Here is a 21,820-nt window from a genome sequence, read left to right as displayed (position 1 = left end):
GGAAGACCATGGTGTGATGATTCTAATTGCATTGCACTCAGCCTTCTTAATCCACATTTTATAGTGCTTTAACAACAGATAGTGCCTGCTTAGAATTCTGCTCACGTTTCTCTGACACATTTTGCAGCCATCGCATTATCTGCAGAGGCAGACACAACTACAAATAGTATCAGAATGGAGAAGACCAACTACTGACCTAGGAGACTTGCACTGTCTGCTGAACTGATTAAAAAAACAAGCAAACTCACAACCAAAACACCTCCCAAAAATATATGTATACTTGGCAGGTTTACATCCCCTTCTGCAGGGAATTGTCAGTACAAATCAAACAGGAATAGAAGAGTGTGGGTGGGGAGGGGAAGAGGGGAATGGAGTGTGGCAACATTCACTTTTCTTTTCTTGCATTCCTTGGGAAGCACACATAAGCCAATGCTTTGCTGTTCTATATGTTCCAAAAGTGTAAGAAGTAATGGATTTTGCTGTGTGGAGCTGGCATGGAAAGAGGCTTTACCCAGATTAATTCACATAAAAGCATTTGACTGCTGCTAACTGTTTTTTGTGATTAAGATGGGATCTGTAGTTATTAATGCTGTCTGATTTGCTGAGTTTCACTTTATTGATTTTATTTTGATTGGGGTGACTCTGATTGCAGCCTTGGAAAACAAAGTTGTCCTTGAATTACACTATTTAAGTATTACATCCCCCGAATATTCATTAAGCCACACTTTTTAATTAAACCTAAGTGTATGGATAAGTGTCAGAGGTATTAGAACAGAACAAAAAAGTGTGGACCTGACAAGCCTGAGGGCTTATTCTTTTCCTCTAGAAAATGGATAATTCATTAGGAAAGGAAGGAACCAACAAAGTTTTTGGGGTTGCGCTCTCTCTCTCTCTCTCTCTCTCACACACACACACAAACCCTGTTCACTATAGTTCTAGACAGCTCAAAATATTTTTCATATTTTATATATTTTTTAATGAAAAGATTTACACAGATGGCAATTAGATGTTGGATGAGTGGAGTGGCCAGTTTACTAGGCCCCAGGACTAGGAGTCCTGAGATCTGTTTTCTGTTCTTGGATCTCTTACTGATCTGCTGTGTGACCTTGGCCAAGTTGCTCCATGTCTTTGTGCCTATGTTTCTCCTCTTACCCTATGTCTGTCTTGTCCATTTAAATAGTGTCTCCCTCAAAATGTACAATCTTACTATGTGTGTGTACAACATCTAGCACAATGGAATCCTGATCTTGGTTGGGCCTCTGGAGCTACCATAGTACAAATAATAATATTTTTTGCTGTCTCCTATAATCCCTATTCAATCCTATAAACTTTTTTCTATAAGCCCTTTTCCTGCTCACTACTACTGTACTACAAACACATCTGGGAAAGGAGGAGGAGTATTTAAGCTACACAGCATAGATGTTGCATATGGTGGGATAGAGCTATGCTGAATCAAATCATTCACAGCAAAATGGTGGTACACCAGGGGTGGAATCTTGGCCCTATTGAAATCCATGGCAAAACGTTTATTGACTTCAGTGAGGCCAGGATTTTCATCCAAGGGACCGATATGAAAAATCATTGTACCTGTTCTATAGCAGAGCTAAGAGAATACTCCCCAGGGCTCTCAATCTCTAACTATGGTCACATATATTGCAAGTCCTCTGTAACTAGAATAGGAAGTCGTGCAGTGACCTCCATGCAGGGCTGGATTTCCAATTAGGCACGTGCCTAGGAGCGCCAGCATTCTAGGGGCACCTTACCTCTCTAAAACTGCATGCAACGCGAAGGTCAGCTGTAGGTGGGGGGCGCTGAAGATGCTGTGCCAATGGGCATGTAAGGTAGAAATCCAGCCCTGCCTCCACATTCACATGAGCCCCTAACTCTACATACATGTTTTATCCAAATCTCCTTTGTCCAGAATCAGCCTTGTGTCAGTATTCAGCATGGGAATTAAGAAAAAGAAAGGGAAAGAGAAGTATCTGGGCTTTTGGGGGAAGGGAGAGACAGGGCAGGAGATTAAATAGTTTAATTGTATCCTGTGGATGCTAAGAAATACATGAAAATAAACCCTCAGACAATTGCAACTCCATAGCTAGAGTGTTCTCTCGGTGTTGGATCTCCTGCATGACTCTTTTATTCTCTTCTCCCTCTTGTCCCAGCACAAACTCTGTGGGCTCTCAGAATGTTTTTAGCTTCTCTTATTGCTTTATCATATTCTACACTACTCCATTACCCACCTCCATGCTACTTCTCTCCTCTGCTCTCATCTACGGGATTCCTCTTGATTACCTGTCCCCTTGGTTCTGCTGCGTGATTCCCATCTGACGTCATATAGACTGAAGAAGAAAGGTAAGAATAATAACAGGACTTAGAGACCTCTTCATCGACAAATCTCAGTGTTTGAGATCCTCATTTCCATTTTACAGGTGGGGAAACTTAGGCATGGAGAGGGTAAGTGACTTCCTGTGATCACATAGCAAGTCAGCGGCAGAGTTAAAACTAGAAGCATATATTTTTCTGGTTTGCAATCATGTGTCATCTCCTGATGGCTGGAAACCCTATCAAATCTATGTATAAACAAGTGTCTTGATGTTTGAAGTAGAGGAAGTTCTCTGAGTTGAACAAGACACTCACTTAATAACCCACTTACTTCCATCTATCCAGGAATTTATTACCAGGTGGAAAAGCACATTTTCTAATATTTCTGCTTGACACATTTGAGTATTTAGGAATAATATTCTTAACGCAGCAAAACAGAGTCATCTCAGAGTCATCAGTTTTCTAATAAACTGTAATAATTCTGAAGAATGTGAAATATTTTGGTAAAATAGTTTGCTATTGCTTAGTTTATTACTTTATGATCATATAGGCCACCTGCACTTTTGCCATTAAAACCCTTTGCATAGTAAAATATTGTGTTCTGTGGGGTTTGGACTCCTAAAATACGACCTATAGATTAGAAATAGAACAGACATGATAAAAAATTACCCCCCCCCAAAAAAAAAATCTGCACAAAGAGCTCCAGAAATAATAGGGGTACTTTGTGTTTTGCTCTTTGTTACTTATCACTGCTCATTCAGGTGATCAAATTCAAATTTAGCATTTCTGGAGCTTTAATTTACCAACACTGCTATCTGTGGAGAATGCAATGTGCGTAATGAGACAGCCCTAATCAGAATTTGCTAAGGTTTATTAACACCTTATCAGAGCTTTGGAAGGCTCAGCACATACCCACTTTTCATTTGCATTATCTCACTTCATGAAATTTGAAAACAGTCTAAGCTGAGCCATCCTCCATGGCTCATTAGTTTTTCAGAGCTTCGGCAGTTAGAGGGACATCAATGGGATAAATCAACTACATGTAATATTAAAAAAAGGTGTGATTAATATATTAATATTTGAGATTCAGATTTTAATTATTCAGCCATCTTCAGGACTAGTTTAAGGGCAGGGTAATGGCTATAGAGGCAACACAGGTTTACAGAGCTATCTCTTGGCAATGCCAATTACTGTGTGAACACTAAAGGTGTGTTTACATTACAGTTGGGAGGTGCGATTGCAGCACGTACCCAAGCTAGGTGTGATTGAGCTAGCTTGATGGGGAAAAAAGTGAAGCTCTGGCAGCATGAGCAGTGGCACAGGCTAGCTGCACAAGTACAAGCCCATCTGGGACTTTGGGTACGTATTTTGACAGCTAGTCTGTGCCCCTGCTGGTACTGTGGTGGCTTAATCACGGCTGTTTTAGCAAGTGAGCTCAATCAAAGTTAGCTCGGGTGCACCTACATGTGCTGCAGTGTCACATCTTGATTGACTTGTAGCTATATCCTAAAGTATTGTTTTTTCTAGTGAAGTTACACTTGAGCTACCAAGCAGCTACTGTAACAAAATGTTGTGCATTATTTGGTGGTATTATTTAGCATTCAAGGTGATTGAGGAAAGGATAAAACAGCCATGCCTGGAGATCCAACACCAGGAAAACTCTCCAACTATAGAATTGCAATTGTCTGAGGGTTTATTTTCATGTATTTCTTAGCATCCACAAGATACAATTAAATGTGTGAATGACGCATGTTACAATCACTTCAGCTCTGATTCTCAAGCAGGACAATTGGCAGATATTTACAGGAAGCCCCTTTCATGCTTAAGGGGGAGTATGAAAAAAGTGAGAAGGGTGTTTACTGTTACTTGAGAGTTAAGATGGCGCACTCAACATTAACTGTAGCATTTTCGGTCTTTTCAGCATTAACATTAGTAACCTTAACATTACATTTATGTTAGAATTTGTATTACAACTTCCCTGATTGTTCTTGCTTTTCCAAAGGGTAGAAGCTTAACTCTGGTGGTGCATAAAGATTTCCATGCATAATCTATTGTCTGATTAAGCTGGAAGAAGGACAGGAGGCACTGGATGTTGTTTAATTAGACTGCAACTTTATTCTTAAATGTCTGGGAGTACCCAGCAGATACAAGTGTACAATGAAAGTAATTCCATAATCATGTACATCTACCTGGGGATGGGAAGGAGAGCTGCTGTCGGCCCTACCCCTTTACCCATCCTGGATCCCAGGCAACCTGCTGCAAGGACCTCACCACTCCATTGCTCAAATTAGGGTTAAGGTGGGCTATAAAGGAGGGGGGTGTTGGCTCTCTGCTGCCACAAACCCTTCCTTTTTCCTCTCCTTCAAAGAATACCTCCTTTAAATCCTTTACCAATGCATTTTATCTGATCTCTGTATTCCTTCCCTGTGGAATACCTGTGCTGGACATCCACCACAAGGAGGCACCAGCAGTTAGCTTGGCTTCCTCCCCGCTGCCCCCCACCCCATACTTAGCTGGGTTCCCAGTCATCTACGAATGCTCTTTTTAATATAGGCCAAAATATGTGGACAGCTGGAGCCCATCCTTGCTGAATAATTCTGGTCCCCTGTATGCTATGTCTGGATGAGAAGTTACTGACCATCCCCGTGAATTTGGCCACCTCCTTATTCACATATCTCTTAGCTTTGTTGTCTTGAGGGGACTTCACAGCTCCTTGCCATGCCCTGCATTGCAACATGTCTGATCAAATAATTTTTACTCCAGGGAAAAGTTCCAGGATCTGTCCCAAGTCCCTCTTAGAGCTGATCATTAAGTCCACCCCTTTTCACATTCCCAAATAATTTTCCCCGAGGTGAACCACAGTTCTATCTGGTGCCTACTCACTGGCCACCATGGTGTACAGAAGAGGCAACAGCTGGTCCCATATCATGCCCCTCCGCCCATGCCAGCCCAGTACTGCTTCACCACTGAGGCCCAGCTGCAAACTTCCAGACAGCCTGGAAGCCTGCTTATGTGCTCAGTAAACAATAGTGTGCCCGCAAATCCACATCACCATCTGGCTGGCCCATCTGTCAGCATCTGTAATGCAAAGGAAAATTAACACTTGATTCCCCACCTGGAGTCTCACATACATTCTGAATGCCAACGCCCAGTTGCCTGAATTGCCACAGTCCCTATGCTCAGCTGGGCCGCTGCTGTTGCCATCCTGATCCTGAATGAGTGGGAATCAAATTCCTGTGCTGGAAGCCTCAACCTTGTCAGTCCCCATCTTAAAACTGTAACAAACTGGTGTGTTGTGAGGGGACTCCTGTCACTGTGAGTCAAGAGGGATCCATCTCTTGCTGGCCTTATTGCCATCTGTACCCTCACTGCCTCCACAGGCTCACCAGCCTCCTGAATAATAATGGATTCACTCAGGCCTCCTTGATCCATCTTTGACTTCCTCCAGGTTAATAGCACTGATTTTCCTGCCCCAGTGTATATCCCTCAATTACAAAGCCCATCCAGAAAAGTCCCTACAGGACCAAGGTGCTAGACTGCTGATCATGAAAGCTCAAAAAAACGCTGCCCTGAGCAAGGCCCCCTCTTGTCCACAATGACATGCATGCTAAGAACCACACCAGGTCCCTAAGTGTATTAACAGTGATGGGACAAGTATCCTCTGTAGGGTCAGTGCTTTGAGACCACCCCACTAGAAACCTCTGCACTAAAAACCTGCTGCAAGAATCTGGGTAACCATTCAGCCTACTGATAAACATAAGGGCCAATAGGCAAGTGGAGATGGTTGATAGCATCAGTTTTGTGGTTTCGAATGACACCATGTACTACAGCATCCATTCCTCCATAATGGGCCATACGGGTGACAGGCTCTTCTGCCTGAAATTGCACAAAATCATTAAAACTTCTCTCATAGCTCTGCAGTGTTCTCAGAGCTACTGATCTCTACACTGCACTAGCAACCATCATACACCAAGGTTCCATAAGACAAAACATCTGCTATGCCATTATCAACCCCGTGCATGTGTTGGGAAGAGAAACAGATGTTGAAGCTTATAGTACAAATGCTTTCACCAATCTCATAATTCTGTGTGACCTGCAGGACTGGTGATCGACAACGTGTACTACCACCATGTCGTCACACCAGAAATGCACACTTTTATTAGCAAATGCTGTTCCTCAAGTGACCACTGCAACCAAAATCCACAAATGTTGTAACTTGCACTATCCCATTTCTGTAACCAGGAAAAGGGCCATTTCTGGGTGCACCACCTGCCTTGGTAAAATACCGCAAAATCTGTACCTCCTAAAGCATTCGAGTGGATCTTTAAATCATTCTCTAATTCCTCCCTGCACAATGGCACTCATTAAAATGGCAGAGAAACTGTTCCCATGCCCCCAAATCCTCCTTCAACTCTCTAGTAACTCCTAAAAAATTGTGAGCTCTGGCTATGTCTGTGGTGGCTGCTGCAAGCTGGGCACAGAATGCCCATCCTCGGGCTATCACCCAACAAGCAAAGTTAAGATGTCCAATAAAAGATTGTAGCTCATGGAGTACAACTTTCTTGGCTGCTCTACCTCTCCTAATCAAGCCCAGTAGCTCCTGAAGCTTATCCTGAGTGAGTCGCCAGTGTGTCTAGCTCAATCCCGAGATAGGTCAGTGTAGAGGAAGGCCGCTCTGTTTTCTCCTCCACTAGGGGTATCCCCAGTTTTTTAGTCAGGGCCTAAAAAATGTCCATCAGGCTAACACGCTCATCCAAATTCATCCTGTCTGCAAACAAAAAGTCATCTAAGCTCTGGTCTACACTACGAGTTTAGGTCGAATTTAGCAGCATTAGATCAATTTAACCCTGCATCCGTCCACATGACGAAGCCATTTTTATCGACTTAAAGGGCTCTTAAAATCGATTTCTGTACTCCTCCCTGATGAGGGGATTAGCGCTGGAATCGACCCTGCTGGGTCGAATTTGGGGTAGCGTGGATGCAATTTGACGGTATTGGCCTCCGGGAGCTATCCCAGAGTGCTCCATTGTGACTGCTCTGGACAGCACTCTCAACTCAGATGCACTGGCCAGGTAGACAGGAAAAGCTCCGCAAACTTTTGAATTTCATTTCCTGTTTGGCCAGCGTAGCGAGCTGATCAGCACAGGTGACCACGGAGTCCCAGCCTGGACCGAACAGGAGGTACTGCATCTGATCGCTGTATGGGGAGACGAATCTGTGCTATCCAAACTCCGTTCCAAAAGACGAAATGCCGGAATATTTGAAATAATCTCCAAGGGCATGAAGGACAGAGGTTATAACAGGGACCCGCAGCAGTGCCACGTAAAGCCTACCAACGAACCAGAGAGGCAAACGGCTGCTCCGGGTCAGAGCCCCAGACATGCCGCTTCTATGATGAGCTGCATGCCATTCTAGGGGGTGCCCCTACAACTACCCCGCCCCTGTGCTTCCTTCGTCCCCCACCCCTCCCGGGCTACCTTGGCAGTTATCCCCCCATTTGTGTGACGAATTAATAAAGAATGCATGAATTTGAAACAATGACTTTATTGCCTCTGCAAGCGGAGATCAAAGGGGGGAGAGGAGGGCGGATGGCTTACAGGGAAGTAGAGTGAACCAAGGGGGAGGGTTTTCATCAAGGAGAAACAAACAGAACTTTCACACCATAGCCTGGCCAGTCATGAAACTGGTTTTCAAAGGTTCTCTGATGCACAGCGTGCCCTGCTGTGCTCTTCTAACCGCCCTGGTTTCTGGCTGCAGGTAATCAGCAGCCAGGCGATTTGCCTCAACCTCCCACCCCGCCAGAAATGTCTCCCCCTTACTCTCACAGATATTGTGGAGCACACAGCAAGCAGTAATAACGATGGGAATATTGGTTTTGCTGAGGTCTAACCGAGTCAGTAAACTGCGCCAGCGAGCTTTTAAATGTCCAAAGGCACATTCTACCACCATTATGCACCCAGCCTATAGTTGAATTGTTCCTTACTACTGTCCAGGTTTCATGAGCCATGGGAGGAAGGGGTAGGTTGGGGTAGGTGCGACCACGCGGTGCTGCCGACTGGGAGAGCAGCCTGAGGCAGAAGCCTCCAGCTGGCATGATATTCCAGGCAGGACTGAATCTCCATTAGACGAAACTTAAAAAAGAGAATGACCTGGAGTCATTCCCATTTTTGTCCAGGCGCCCCCGACCAACCTAACTGAGGTCGGCCAGGAGCATCCACTGGACGACGACGATGGTTAGCAGTTGTATTGCACTGTCCACAAGGCAAGGGGATGCTGCTGTGTAGCACTGCAGTACCGCGTCTGCCAGCAGCACCCAGGAGACATATGGTGACAGTGAGCTGAGTGGGCTCCATGCTTGCCATGGTATGTCGTCTGCATGGGTAACCCAGGAAAAAAGGCAAGAAACGATTTTTTGCCGTTGCTTTCACGGAGGGAGGGAGGGAGGGAGGGAGAAAGAGAGGGAGGGGGGCCTGACGACATGTACCCAGAACCACCCGCGACAATGTTTTTGCCCCATCAGGCATTGGGAGCTCAACCCAGAATTCCAATAGGCAGTGGAGACTGCGGGAACTGTGGGATAGCTACCACAGTGCAACGCTCCAAAAGTCGATGCTAGCCTCTGTACTGTGGATGCACACTGCTGACTTAATGCACTTAGTGGGGACATGCACAATCAACTGTATCAAATAGATTTCTAAAAAATCTACTTCTATTAAATCAACCTAATTTCGTAGTGTAGACATACCCTAAGTAATATACTACTTCCCATAAACCAGCTTCCCACATAACTGCTCAGTGTAGCATTGTACTTTATCAAAATAAAATTGTCTTTCAAAAAGAAAACCAAAAGGTTAAAGTCAGAAGATAGCTCGGCAGCAGTTGAAAAGCAGACTTGATACCACGGTTGGCCATCAGCATCCACGGCCCACAAGACTACCCGGGTGCACAGAACACAAGACCTGTCTAGTCCATCATTAACTGTCAACTGCCATGGGTATGACAGATGGTGAATTAAGCCATATTCACTTGGAACTTCCTTAGGGACCAAGTATAGGGGAGAAATCCACAAGATAATTGAATGCCCTTCTACCCTATTCTTTAATTCTTATGTAATATTTTCTTTACAATATGACCTATTTCCAAAAAGGATGTCAAATATTTGGACATCACATGACTTCTTTCCCCCCCAAAGGGGATCCTAAATACCTCAGTAAACCCATCCCACAAATATGCCCCATCCAACTTGTTAAGGTAACACCCTTAACACCTTCAGTTTAAGGGGAGATGGTGCTCCTGTCCAGCCCTCAATTTTCAGCTTGTCCTTTCTCTTTTCTGTGCCTTGGCCCCCCATACTCTGCTCCTGCCCCCATGAGTGTGCAGGCAGCACCTGACTTACCCCCCATTCTGTTTCCCCACTGCAGCCTTTCCTGACTGTTGTGGCAATTGCAAGCTGTATGGGCCCCAAAGCACATTTTGCAAGTATGCCTAAATTTGCAGATGCTACAAAAACAGCTACTTTCATTAAATGCCCAGGAAATATCATTATGAGCTCCGGGTATTCTTGGAGTCGGGTTGCTTGGGAATGCAACCCAAAGCTGGTGGTAAACTCCATCTAAGGCTAAATACTGGCACGAGACTGATAGTCAACAAGTACTGTGTGGAAAAGTTGAAAAGAGCTTTGAAGCCGGCTGCGGAATGACCAGATCACTGTCAGTGTGGAAACTAGGCCCTGTGGTGTCATATCTCAGTTTCTGTAAAATAAGATTTTGCCTCTTACTGATTTTCGTTTTGGTTAAAGTGGCTGCTGTAGTTCACTGCAAAAAGAAAAGAATAGCTGGAATCTGTTTAATACAAACTAAAGCATGGATAAGAGGGGATATTGACCTGGATCATATGATCCGGCCCTTCAAGCATTATGCAGGAGGTACAAAGAAGCTGGAAACTAGCAGCAGATAGCCAGTAGAGAATTCCCTTGAGATAGGGGAACTCTTTGATAGTGCCAGCTTTGGGTCTGTTCCTCTGCCTCCTCATTCTGGTATAAGGACATGCTGGAGGTGAGGAGCAGGTAGGGAGGTGGGGATATACTATATTATATAGTATATTAAGGATCCTAAGCCAGTGGCAGAATCTAGAGCTGCCTGTCAGAGATAACATTCTCACACATCTATCAGCAGCTCTAAGTGGCATTAGGGTCAGGACTAGGACCAAGAGCCAGGGAGCCAGAATCGATTCCCTGGCCTTGCCCTATTCCATCCCTGTACAGAGCCGGAGTTCTGATACAGGGGAGAATGTGGCCTGGGCCCTGGTATGTTAATGAGTTACTAGTTGATGGTCAGCATTCAGTTGCCTACATACACTTCCCACTACTGTTTTAAAAAATCTGATACTTTGTATTTTGTGCAATAGTTAGCTGCAAATTTATGCACAAAATGTCCCTTTCTCTAGCTATATTCGCTGCTTACATTTTCTTGTGAAAAGATGTATCTTCATTTATTGACATAACTGCACAATAATTTGCATTTCAAATACAGTTAAAACTTTTTGCCCTAAGTCTTTAAACAAAATTGTTGGCTGGTGAACAGAAGAATAGGAAGAGATAATGGACAAAAAACTTACTAATGGTGAGATGATTATTAATTTTTAATTATGGCAGGATGGTCAATTTATTCATTAATTGTAATTTACTTCATAACAATAAACATGTCAGAAAGTGATTCGGTCAGGGACTCTGTTTAGGATGTTTAATGGTGCAGTCCACTAAAAGTCCAGATTGTGCGTGCTGTCTTTTGGTAACAAGTCTCTTAACTTTCTTATTCAAAAGGAATAATTGCACCATTTCTCAAGGCTGCTGCAATGTCTTAGCAAGGGGCCCACACCATTAATCATACTAATGCAGAATAAGTGATTTTTAACTTGTTTTAATCAGGTATGCCCAGCTCATTGTATATGCAGCCTGCGCTTTTATACTCCTGTGTGTATGGACATTCCCATACCTGTATGTTAGATGTGGTAATTCCATCATATCTAGATACAAGGAGGACAGTAGTCTCTTTTATAATACTCTGCTTATTTAAATCCATGTATTGGCTTCTGGTAAGCCCTTTTATTCCCCTTTAAACATACAAAATTCTAGTTTATAAACTCCAAGCGGAGATGCTGCAGTGTATTTAACAAAGATCAATTGATGACAATCATCAACAGCTAATTAGGCTAAAAGTCAATCATTTGTTTTGATGTTCAAAGAAATGAAAAAAGAACAGGAGTGCTTGTGGCACCTTAGAGACTAACAAATTTATTTGAGCATAAGCTTTCGTGGGCTACAGCCCACTTCTTCGGATGCATAGAATGGAACATATATTGAGGAGATATATAGACACATGCAGAGAGCATGAAAAGGTGGGAGTTGTCTTACCAACTCTGAGAGCCCAATTAAGTAAGAGGAAAAAATACTTTTGAAGTGATAATCAAGATAGCCCAGTACAGACAGTTTGATAAGAAGTGTGAGAGTACTTACATGGGGAGATAGATTCAATGTTTGTAATGGCTCAGCCATTCCCAATCTCTATTTAAGCCTAAATTGATTGTATCTAATTTGCATATCAATTCAAGCTCAGCAGTTTCTCATTGGAGTCTGTTTTTGAAGCTTTTTTGTTGCAAAATTGCCACCCACAGGTCTGTCATTGAATGACCAGACAGGTTAAAGTGTTCTCCTACTGGTTTTTGAATGTTATGATTCCTGATGTCAGATTTGTGTCCATTAATTCTTCTGCGTAGAGACTGTCCGGTTTGGCCAATGTACATGGCAGAGGGGCATTGCTGGCACATGATGGCATATATCAATGACAGACCTGCGGGTGGGATACTGGCCTTTTGTTGAACATCTTTCAGAAAAAGACAGTGAGATAAAAATAGTTTTCAAGTAGTGTATTTTTGACTAAGGCATAATTTGATATCTATGAGTTTCTGGTTCTTTTGATGCAGTTTGTTCCTAAAAATTAGCTGAGAAAAATAAGCAGACTAAAGGAATATCCATCTAATCATTAGATGAATTGCAATTGTGTAGTGCATGGCAACACCCTAAAATGTCAATAGCTAAGGCTGATCTGACTGAAATGAAGTTGTAGTGCATTTCTATTATTTGCCCCTTCCCATTGCTGCTCTCCTTTCTTCCCTCTCATCCAGTATTTGTCATTCACTATTGATTAAATGGCAAAATTCTGTTGCCTGTGATCAAGTTCTTGAATTAGTCCTGCCAAAAGAAATAAAAAATAGCTAATACAGTGGTGTTTGCAATGTAAATAGTATGGTTTCTGACACTTCTGAGGGAATGTAATAAAATTGTGCATTCAATAGAGCATGAATGAAGCAGAAGGCACCGAAGTTGCGAAATTATATCCCTACATTGCATTTATATTTTTAAAAGTTTGAACAAGAATATTCTGTACAATCTGTCCAAAGAAGGACAAAGCTATAATGTATCTAGGTACATTAATTACCATAGTAACTAAACTTCTTTTGGGTACTAATGATGATGAATTTATCCTGAAAATAACCCTTTGAGTAAAAGAAGTGCTGTTATCTCCCTTTTACTCATGGCAAGCTGAGACAAATATTTGGTGGTATAGCAATGTTAGTTAGGGGTGTGATTTTTTTCCCCTTTTAAACAACCTCTTTTTATAACAGCACTAGTCCACTGTAGACATAATAATACAGGCAAAAGAGTACTTTTGCCAGTATAGGTTATTGTATTTGGGGGCCTGGTATAACCTGGCATAAGTTACACACACAAAATGACTCTTTTGCTGATATAACCTGTGTCTACATTAGGAGGGTTTGCTACCAGAATAGCTATACCTGTATATTTATAACAGCATACTTTTCCTAGTGTAGACTAGGCCACTCAGAGATTAAATGATTTACCTAAAGTCGCACAAGAATTCTATGGTACTGCTGGAATTAAACTCAGAGCTCCTGAATCCCTGTCAGGAGACCTGAATTCTGTTTCTATCTCTTCCATTGACTGGCTGTATGACCCTGGACAAATCACTTCACCTCTCTGTTTCCTTTTCCACCATTTCTGCCTTGTCTTTTCAGGGCACGGTTGTCTCTTACCATGTGTCTGTACAGAGCCTAACACAAAAAGACACTATTCTCTAGGTGCTATTGTAATGCAGATAATAAAGGGCATTATAGTGACAGCTTATTGTTTTATTTTATTTCATCAGTACAATTTAGAGCAGGGAAAATACTTGAATGTTACTATAGATCACAAGAACTGAGGCCATTCCTGAGAGATGTCATCTACAAAGAAGTTAACCAGAATCAAAAAGACCTATACTATTGATACTGAAATGTGGCAACTATATTTTAGATATAATAATGAAAGTACCCATAACATGTATAGCCAAACAGCCACCCTTACTGGTTTTTCTCACCATTATTGTAAGGTGTTTTATTTTCTTTATGTAATTACTCTCTGGACATCTGCTAGAGCTTTGTAAAAATCTGGTATACTATTTCAGTCTTTAGTGATATGCCTGTACTTAAATTGATGTAAGATCATAAAGAAATAGTAAGAAATTAGCAAGTTTTCACACAGAGACAACATATTTTATCTTCTTAGCAATATTGCTTAGTGGCAGACAAGCTCTTTTCATCTCTTTCCCTTTAGGGGGAAATTCACCAACTGTGTGGAAAGACCGTGTACAATCTTCCACGGCACTTAAACCCTTCATTAAGGCTGCAGTCATGAAGAGGTGCCTGCTCTCACAACATGAAAGAACATAGGGGCTGAGATAGGAGTGGGCTGGAGCTGGTCCCGGGAGGAGTCATGGGAGCCATGATTATGTGGCTAAAGTAATCATAACACTCCAGATAATTAGTATGGTGGGATTTGTAGCCAGGACTCCAGTCTGTAGGCTGCAAGGAGGGTATTGTTTCACCTCATCCACTCAGCCACACTTCTCCCACTCAGCCTTTATGCGCAAGAAGTGGATTTCATTCTTCAAAGCTAAATGCAAGGATTTTTTTCTTTATGTAGCATCTGCATGGTGTCTGTGTTAATGAACTGGCTTCAAACACTGAAATCACATTTTTCAAAAACATGGTCCATTTCATAAGCTTTTGTTGCATATTTAAAAGTATTTAGGTCCTGATCCAGCACAGCACTTAAGCCTGTGCTTGACTTTAAGCATATTTTTAGTTCTATTGAAATCAGTGGAACAGCTCACATGGGATGGAATTAAGAAAGGGGGGAAATTAAAACTTGTGTACCAAGAAAACTTTGACAGAGACATATTAGGTTGTGAATAATCTATCTAGACAAGTTGTGGAAATCCATTCACTTGAGACCTTAAAACTAGAATTGACAAACACTAGTAAATTTACTGTAGAGGAACAGTTCTTCAGTGGCATAGAGAGGGATGGGATAAGATAATAGAGCTTTTCAATCTCTAACTTCCATGATTCTAAGAAAGACAAGCCAAATTTTGTCTGTATATGAAGAATTTCCTAGATTTCCATGTGCTATCAACAGATCTTTAAAATAATCCTGTTCACACAGTGAATTCTTAAATTGGGTTTCTTTTTTATTTCCTTCTTCAGACACATATAATCAAATGTTATTGAATTCTATTGTGCTAAATACACTTGTAAAACTCTGTGTCCACTTCGATCTGGCATTGTTCGTGTCAGACTGTGTTAAAGGAATATTTGCATAAAGTGTCTCTTGCATAAAGCAGTTTCAGCACTAGCCTGTGGTGAAGGTTTTTTTGTTTTGTTTTTTTGGTTATTAGTTAATGTATTGCTGGGCTGTCTATTATTATTCCTGTACTGAAATCCAGTTGTATTGTTGGATTGAGTCATCTGAGCTAACAGGAAGTCAGTACCTGATCTGCATGTCAATAAGCCAACAGCAATTCTTCTGCAGACATAAAAAAAAAAAAAAAAAAAAAACTGCCAAAAAAAATTTGTAAAAAAAAAAAAAAAAAAAAAAAAAAAAAAGCTTGTCTGCTGCCAAATAGCATTTGTAGAGTGAACGAAAATAAATTTTGCCAATACGAAAACCTCTTCATTTCTGATAGTTAGGCTGCTTCGGCCTTTTTGAACTACAGCAGCATTAGTGTATTTTTTCTTGATCACAACCTTATTAATGAATCAAATGACACTGTGAACTGCCACTATAATATTATTTGGTAAAAGTTACCATAACACCTTCTTAACAGCATAAATGTAATTTAAAATGGTTGTTTCATTTTCTAGCAAAACGAACATGACTTCCTTTGTTTCAAGACTAGTTATTTCCTCTGGCACCAAAGAAAAGCCTTTTCTGGCATCTTTTGATTACTCAAGTTATTTCTAGCAAAATATTTAAACAAGGGAATTGGGATACCTCAGAAATCTGGTATTGGGATAAGGAGTTTTGGACCTCTAGGAAACCACTGTGACTCTTGCATACATTAATAGTGATCTGAAGTTGTTGCCATCTATGTGTTCTTTGGTGGTTAAAGTGAAATGAAATAGTAATCTCAATTCACCAGTGTCCACGTCATAAAAACCTCATGGCAATCTTGGAGAACTCTGTAGGGAGGGCAGGGACTGGATAAAGTAGGGAGACTGGTCTACCTGCTCATCTCTAGAAGGTGGCCCCTCTAGGTCAGAGCTCAGATACATTGGCGTTTGGGGAAGCTTGCATTACCACTGCCCATCCCATACCTATGCTGCTGTTAATTGGAGGCTTTTTGTCTCTTAGGGCTGTCAGTCAAACTGAAATCACTTAAAATTGTTAGGAAACTATTTTTAACAGAAGTGAAAGTACCTTAGCTCAGGGCTGAGCTATAAATATGATTAAGGCATGCAATATAAATAGAATTTGTCTTTAAAAGTGTTTAAAAACAAAAGTGCTGAAAGTAGCTATATTTAGTTGTGTATTAACCTTCAAGGTCACATTCAAGAAATCTAATTTGGGGCACTTATGTGCCAAGCTCTCCTTCTTGCACAAAGGCTGTGGAATTTTGCCCTGATTAGAAACCGCATTGGAGTATATATTTTTTTCATTTACATTTCCCTTTGCTCTCCTGCAGTCTTTTCTCATGCAGAGCTCCCATTGACTGCACTTCATATTATGCAGATGGGATGTAGCTCAGGCTTTGTGTAAATTCAAGAGGCCGTGAAAGGGTGGTAGTATAGAGAACCTGGTAAAGTGTATTTTTAAAGGGTTACTCTTTCGATGGTAGTGGATGGGATTTCAGCTGCCTGAGAACCCTGTTAAAGCTCATAGGAGCATTGTGGCTAAAACTCAGCCCAATGCTTTGAAAACAGGACATTGGGGGAGGTGGTGTTCAGATTTGGATATGATTTGTGGTTTGGATTAGAGACTAAGGCCAGGTCTACACTGCAAATTTATATTGGTATAACTATGTTGCTGAGAGGTATGAAAAATCCACACCCCTGAGTTGAGGTAGTTATACGAACCTAACCCCTGGTTTAGACATCACTTATGTCGACAGGAGAGCTGCAGCGCTGTATGTGAAAACAAGCCCTAAATCTGGGCTAGGATTCAGGCTTGGGTTCAGATATGAAGACAAAAATCTCATGAGTTGATATTGTGAGATTTTATCCATTCAGAATGATAGAAATCTCAGTATATTTCAGCTGCATCTGAACTAGCGCTGGAAAATAGCCTTTTTCTGGTTGTGGTTTCTGCTTTAGAACAGGTTCGGCTCTGAGGATGCAAATTCCGGTTCACCAAAATCAAAAGGCATTAGTTAAGAAATTCCAGTCTTAGCCCATTTCTTCTGAGAGCTTGTCTATACAGTGGGGAACGTGGTATACAGGGTATGATTTCTAAAGCACATTAAGGTGTTGCGCATTAATTGCTCCATATACACCCTGCTGGTGTGTCCTAAAGGTTCCCTAGTGTGCTTTAATGTAGTACAGTTTCAAACAGCATTATAATAAAGCACACCAGCAGGCCTCACACAGACCAGTGACTATGCAGCATGTTAGTGTTCTTTAGAAATTATACCCGCATACAGTGCATTATTCCATTGTGTAAACAAGCATTTAGTTATAGGGGAATAATATGAAACTGTACTTGAAATGTATTTAAAATACCATTTAGAAGAACAAAGGAAAAAAGAGTAGTAGCCTTTTTCCTGTGAATTCTCCATTACTAAAAATATTAAAATAAATATAAGTTATGAGACTAAAGGAAGACAAATGAAGGGTTCATGGGTAACATACCTCTCAGTGTCTCCCATTTTGATTGACATCACTCATTTTAGTCCCAAAGCTACCTACAGATTGGGACCCCCTCATTGTTATAGTTCAAAATTATTTACATAAGAAATAAATAAAAATAAATCATGTAACTGAGGCTATAAAAAGAATGCTTGCATTCAAGGACTGAATCCTACATCAGTTTATTTCCCGTACAAATACTTTTTTGTGTCTACTTCAAATAGGGCCTTTGTCACTTATTATGTCCTGCATTTGTCAGATTAAAATTTAAGCTAGGCCACTGCCTTCCTCTGTTCCATTATTAATAGTGGAATCTAGAAGTAAATCACACATAGCACAGGTACCTGTGGTCCCAGGTGTATAAGGCATAATTCAAAGCCCACGGAAGTCAATGGGAATTTTTTCACTGATGTCAAAGGACTTTGGATTTAGCCCTTAGTTTGTTGCCTTATGAGGAAAACAAGTTTGGGTCACAAGATCCTTTGATTGTCAAAAGAAGCTGAAGCACTGAATCTGAAGAGAGCCAAATCCAGTCTTCCTTTGGTAGAAGGAGAGTCTCATGGATTTAAAAAAGAAAAACCCTAACCAAATGCCCTACTGAGTGCTTAAGTGTGGGAATTGACCTCAGAAGTGCCCAGTAGGCCTCATTACAGCTGAGGATCACTGCTGAAGTTCCACATAAGAAGTGTGGTTATGAACCATTGGTAATGCCTCTTCTCTCATGCCATCTTGCATCATTTTGTAGATTCCAAGGCCAGAAGGAACTATTGTGATAATTTAGTCTGACCTCCTGTATAAGACAGGCCAGAGAACTTGCCCAAAATAATTCCTAGAACTGATCTTTTAGAAAAACATCACATCTTGATTTAAAAATTGTCAGTGATGGAGAATCCACCACAACCCTTAGTAAATTGTTCCAATGGTTAATTACTTTCTCTGTCAAAAATGTGTGCCTTATTTCCAGTCTGAATGTGTTAGACACTAGATTGTTATAGAGTGAAAAGCCCTGTTAGATTGAAAAATCCATTATTAATAATTTGTTCCCCATGTAGATACTTGTAGGCTATTATCAAGTCACCCCTTAACCTTCTCTTTGTTAAGCTAATAGATTGAACTGTTTGAGTCTATCAATATAAGGCATGTTATCTAATCCTTTAATCATTCTCATGGCTCTTCTCTGAACCTCTGCCAATTTATTAACATCCTTCTTGAATGTTGGGCACCAGAACCGGACACAGCGTTCCAGTTGAGTCGCACCAATGAGAAATTCAGAGATAAAATAATGTCTGTACGCCTACTCAAGATTCTCCTGTTTATGCTTCCCAGGATCACATGCTCTTTTGGCCACAGTGTTACATTGGGAGCTCATGTTCAGCTGATTATCCACAATGACCCCCAAATCTTTTTCAGAGTCACTGCTTCCCCCATCCTGTAAGTATAGCCTACATCCTTATTCCTAGATGTATACATTTACATTTAGCCTTATTAAAACACACATTATTTGCTTGCACCCAGTTTACCAAGTGATCCAGAACTTGGACATTAATACCAAGTTACAAAGACATTTTTATTATTTTTTATAGTGGTGGTGTTTTTATGGTTCAGTTGGTCCAAAATTTAATCTTCTCCAATCAAAATATATGTAGAATTCTGAAGATGATAGAAATCTATATAATTTTCTTCCTTAACAAGACTTTTTCCATATTAATTTAATTACAGTATATAGACTGAGCAATCTGTATTTTCTGTGGAGCAAATAAATAAATAGTGCATAGATGAGTATATGAAGAACCTCTATTGATATCCATTTGTCTCCTTTATATATTTCAAAGGAAATAAAACAATTTCCTTAAAATACCAGAGTCAAGTTAGAAAGGCATGCTTTATATGGAGTAGTAATAATCTTATATATATATACCTATCTCATAGAACTGGAAGGGACCTTGAAAGGTCATTGAGTCCCCTGCCTTCACTAGCAGGACCAAATACTGTCCATGACAGTTTTTTTGTTTGTCCCAGATCCCTAAATCCCAAACCCCTCAAGGATTGAGCTCATAACCCTTGGTTTAGCAGGCCAATGCTCAAACCACTAAGCTATCCCTCCCTCTGATTTGTTTGGGAACCAACAAATAATCTAGTTTTCAGCTGTCAGTGCACTAACAATGGCTTAAATATTATGTATTATTTATTTCTATTGTGGTAATGCCAAGGAACTCCAGCCATGGGTCAGTACCACATTATGCTAGGCACTGTACAAACACAGAAGAACTTACAACTTCACTATAAGACAGGAGAAAACAGATGGATACAGACAGACGGGGGAGTGCAAGGAAACAATAAGAAAATATTGGTCAGCATCATAGACGGTGGACTCAGCACACCAACTGCCTAGAAATGATAAACGGCAATCTATCTAGTTGTGAGGAGGCTTCCAGTGGGAGCCGTAGGGGTCAGTGTTAGGTCTAGTTTTATTTATTATCTTCATTATTCATCTTGAAGAAGGGATATACAGCGTATTAATGAAATCTGCAGTTCATACTGAATTGGGAGGCATTACGGACATCACTCATAAGCCTACCTGGCAAGCGTTTATGGTCTTTAAAGAGACATATCAAGAAGCTATTACAGCCATTACAGTGTGTATATATTCTGAGTATATGTAAAACCTGTATCAAGGATCTAATTAATGTGCTTAGAATATTTTGTATCAGTATGCACTCACTTAACGTAACATTTTAACATGTATCACTTATAACCAGCAAATGTTTAAAAAGCAAAGGAATATTTAGTATTTTATATTAACACATTTTTAGATATTTTAAAAGCCTTATGGGATCAGTCTTATAGTCTCTCTACACATACAACTCCAGTTGATTTCACTGAGAATTCTCCACATGTAAGAACTACAGAATCAGTCCTTGTCTTGTATGAATGCTCATGCAGGCTTACAAGTTAAGGCAACATGCTACTTCAAGTTTTTGGATTGATGTTCAGTTGGTATAAATTAGTACAGCTCCATTGATTTAATGGAGCTATATCAGATTATATCAGCTGAGGTTCTGATGCTTATTGCTCCGGCTTGACCTACATTGGAGTTAGTGGAGATACTGAATGATTTTTTTCACGGGCCTGATCCAGCTCCCATTGAAGTTAATGGCCAAACTCCCATTGTGTCAAATGCAGTCTGTCCTCTATGCCAGGGTACTACTATCTTATTCCTCCATTTGGGGATCCTGCATCTTGTGTTGCAATGAAGTAGTCTAAGGCACCTTTGGGCTAATGTTGGCCATCCTATACTTGTCACTGTTTTCATTTTGTGTCTCCTCCTGTGATGCTCATTCTCCTTACAATATTGTCCAGGTAAGTTTTCCTTTTCTCTCCATTTAGCCTTTTGCCTGACCCTCTTTTGGGTATAATCATCATCTTCTCCACACAGTTTCTACTCTTGCTATTTTTGGAGTGCTGTGCCATTTTGACCATTAAGAAACATCACAAAGCGCTTAGTTCATGTTAGTAGATAATGTCATTATGTAACATATGGGCTTGATTTGAAACTAAGCAGAGACTTGGGTTTGATCACCGACTAGATTTTTTTCATGTCAAGGTTCATTAGCCTATTGAGGTGACTACCCAACAGCATGTTCAGAGCTACTCAAGGTCAATAGACTGAACACAAAGATTGATGTGTATTTGAAGATTTTTAATTTTGAATATACTTGTGGAAAAGCAGGTTGCTTCTGCCATGTGGTTTGGTGGTGGGGGAGACTTTAAAGGGTACAAATGGCAATGAGGGGCCAGATTTCAAACATATTTAGGCACTTATGATTTAAATAGGAGTTAGACACGTAGGCACTTTTGAAAATCCCACTAGGGGCCCATCTGTATTATTAGGCTCCTGATTACCTTTGAAAATCTGGCTCTTGGCTTGATTTTTCACTGACTTTCAATAAGGCTATGTCTACACTACAAAATTAGGTCGGATTTATAGAAGCCGGTTTTATAGAAACCGGTTGTATGCAGCCGATTGTGTGTGTCCCCACCTAAAATGCTCTAAGTGCATGAAGTCGGCGGACCGCGTCCACAGTACCGAGGCTAGCGTCGACTTCCGGCGCATTGCACTATGGTACCTATCCCACAGTTCCCGGAGTCTCCGGCGCCCATTGGAATTATGGGTTGAGATCGCAATGCCCGGATGATGCAAAGCAGTGCCGCGAGGGGTTCTGGGTACATTGCGTCAGGCCCCTCCCCCGCCGTCACA

General features: G+C 41.1%; 1 protein-coding gene across 1 annotated transcript in view; it reads left to right on the top strand.

Annotated features, from left to right (window-relative positions):
• The window catches only part of GRID1 (glutamate ionotropic receptor delta type subunit 1), an 800,331-nt gene that overhangs the window by 495,555 nt on the left and 282,956 nt on the right, over positions 1-21,820 (top strand). The gene's annotated exons all lie outside the window — the stretch shown is intronic.

The sequence above is a fragment of the Terrapene carolina genome, unplaced genomic scaffold (assembly GCF_002925995.2).
Source record: "Terrapene carolina triunguis isolate 2854851 unplaced genomic scaffold, T_m_triunguis-2.0 Scaffold95, whole genome shotgun sequence".
NCBI classification, from domain to species: domain Eukaryota; kingdom Metazoa; phylum Chordata; order Testudines; family Emydidae; genus Terrapene; species Terrapene triunguis.
The sequence above is the reverse complement of the archived record's forward strand: the minus strand, read 5'-3'. Positions and strand labels throughout refer to the sequence as shown.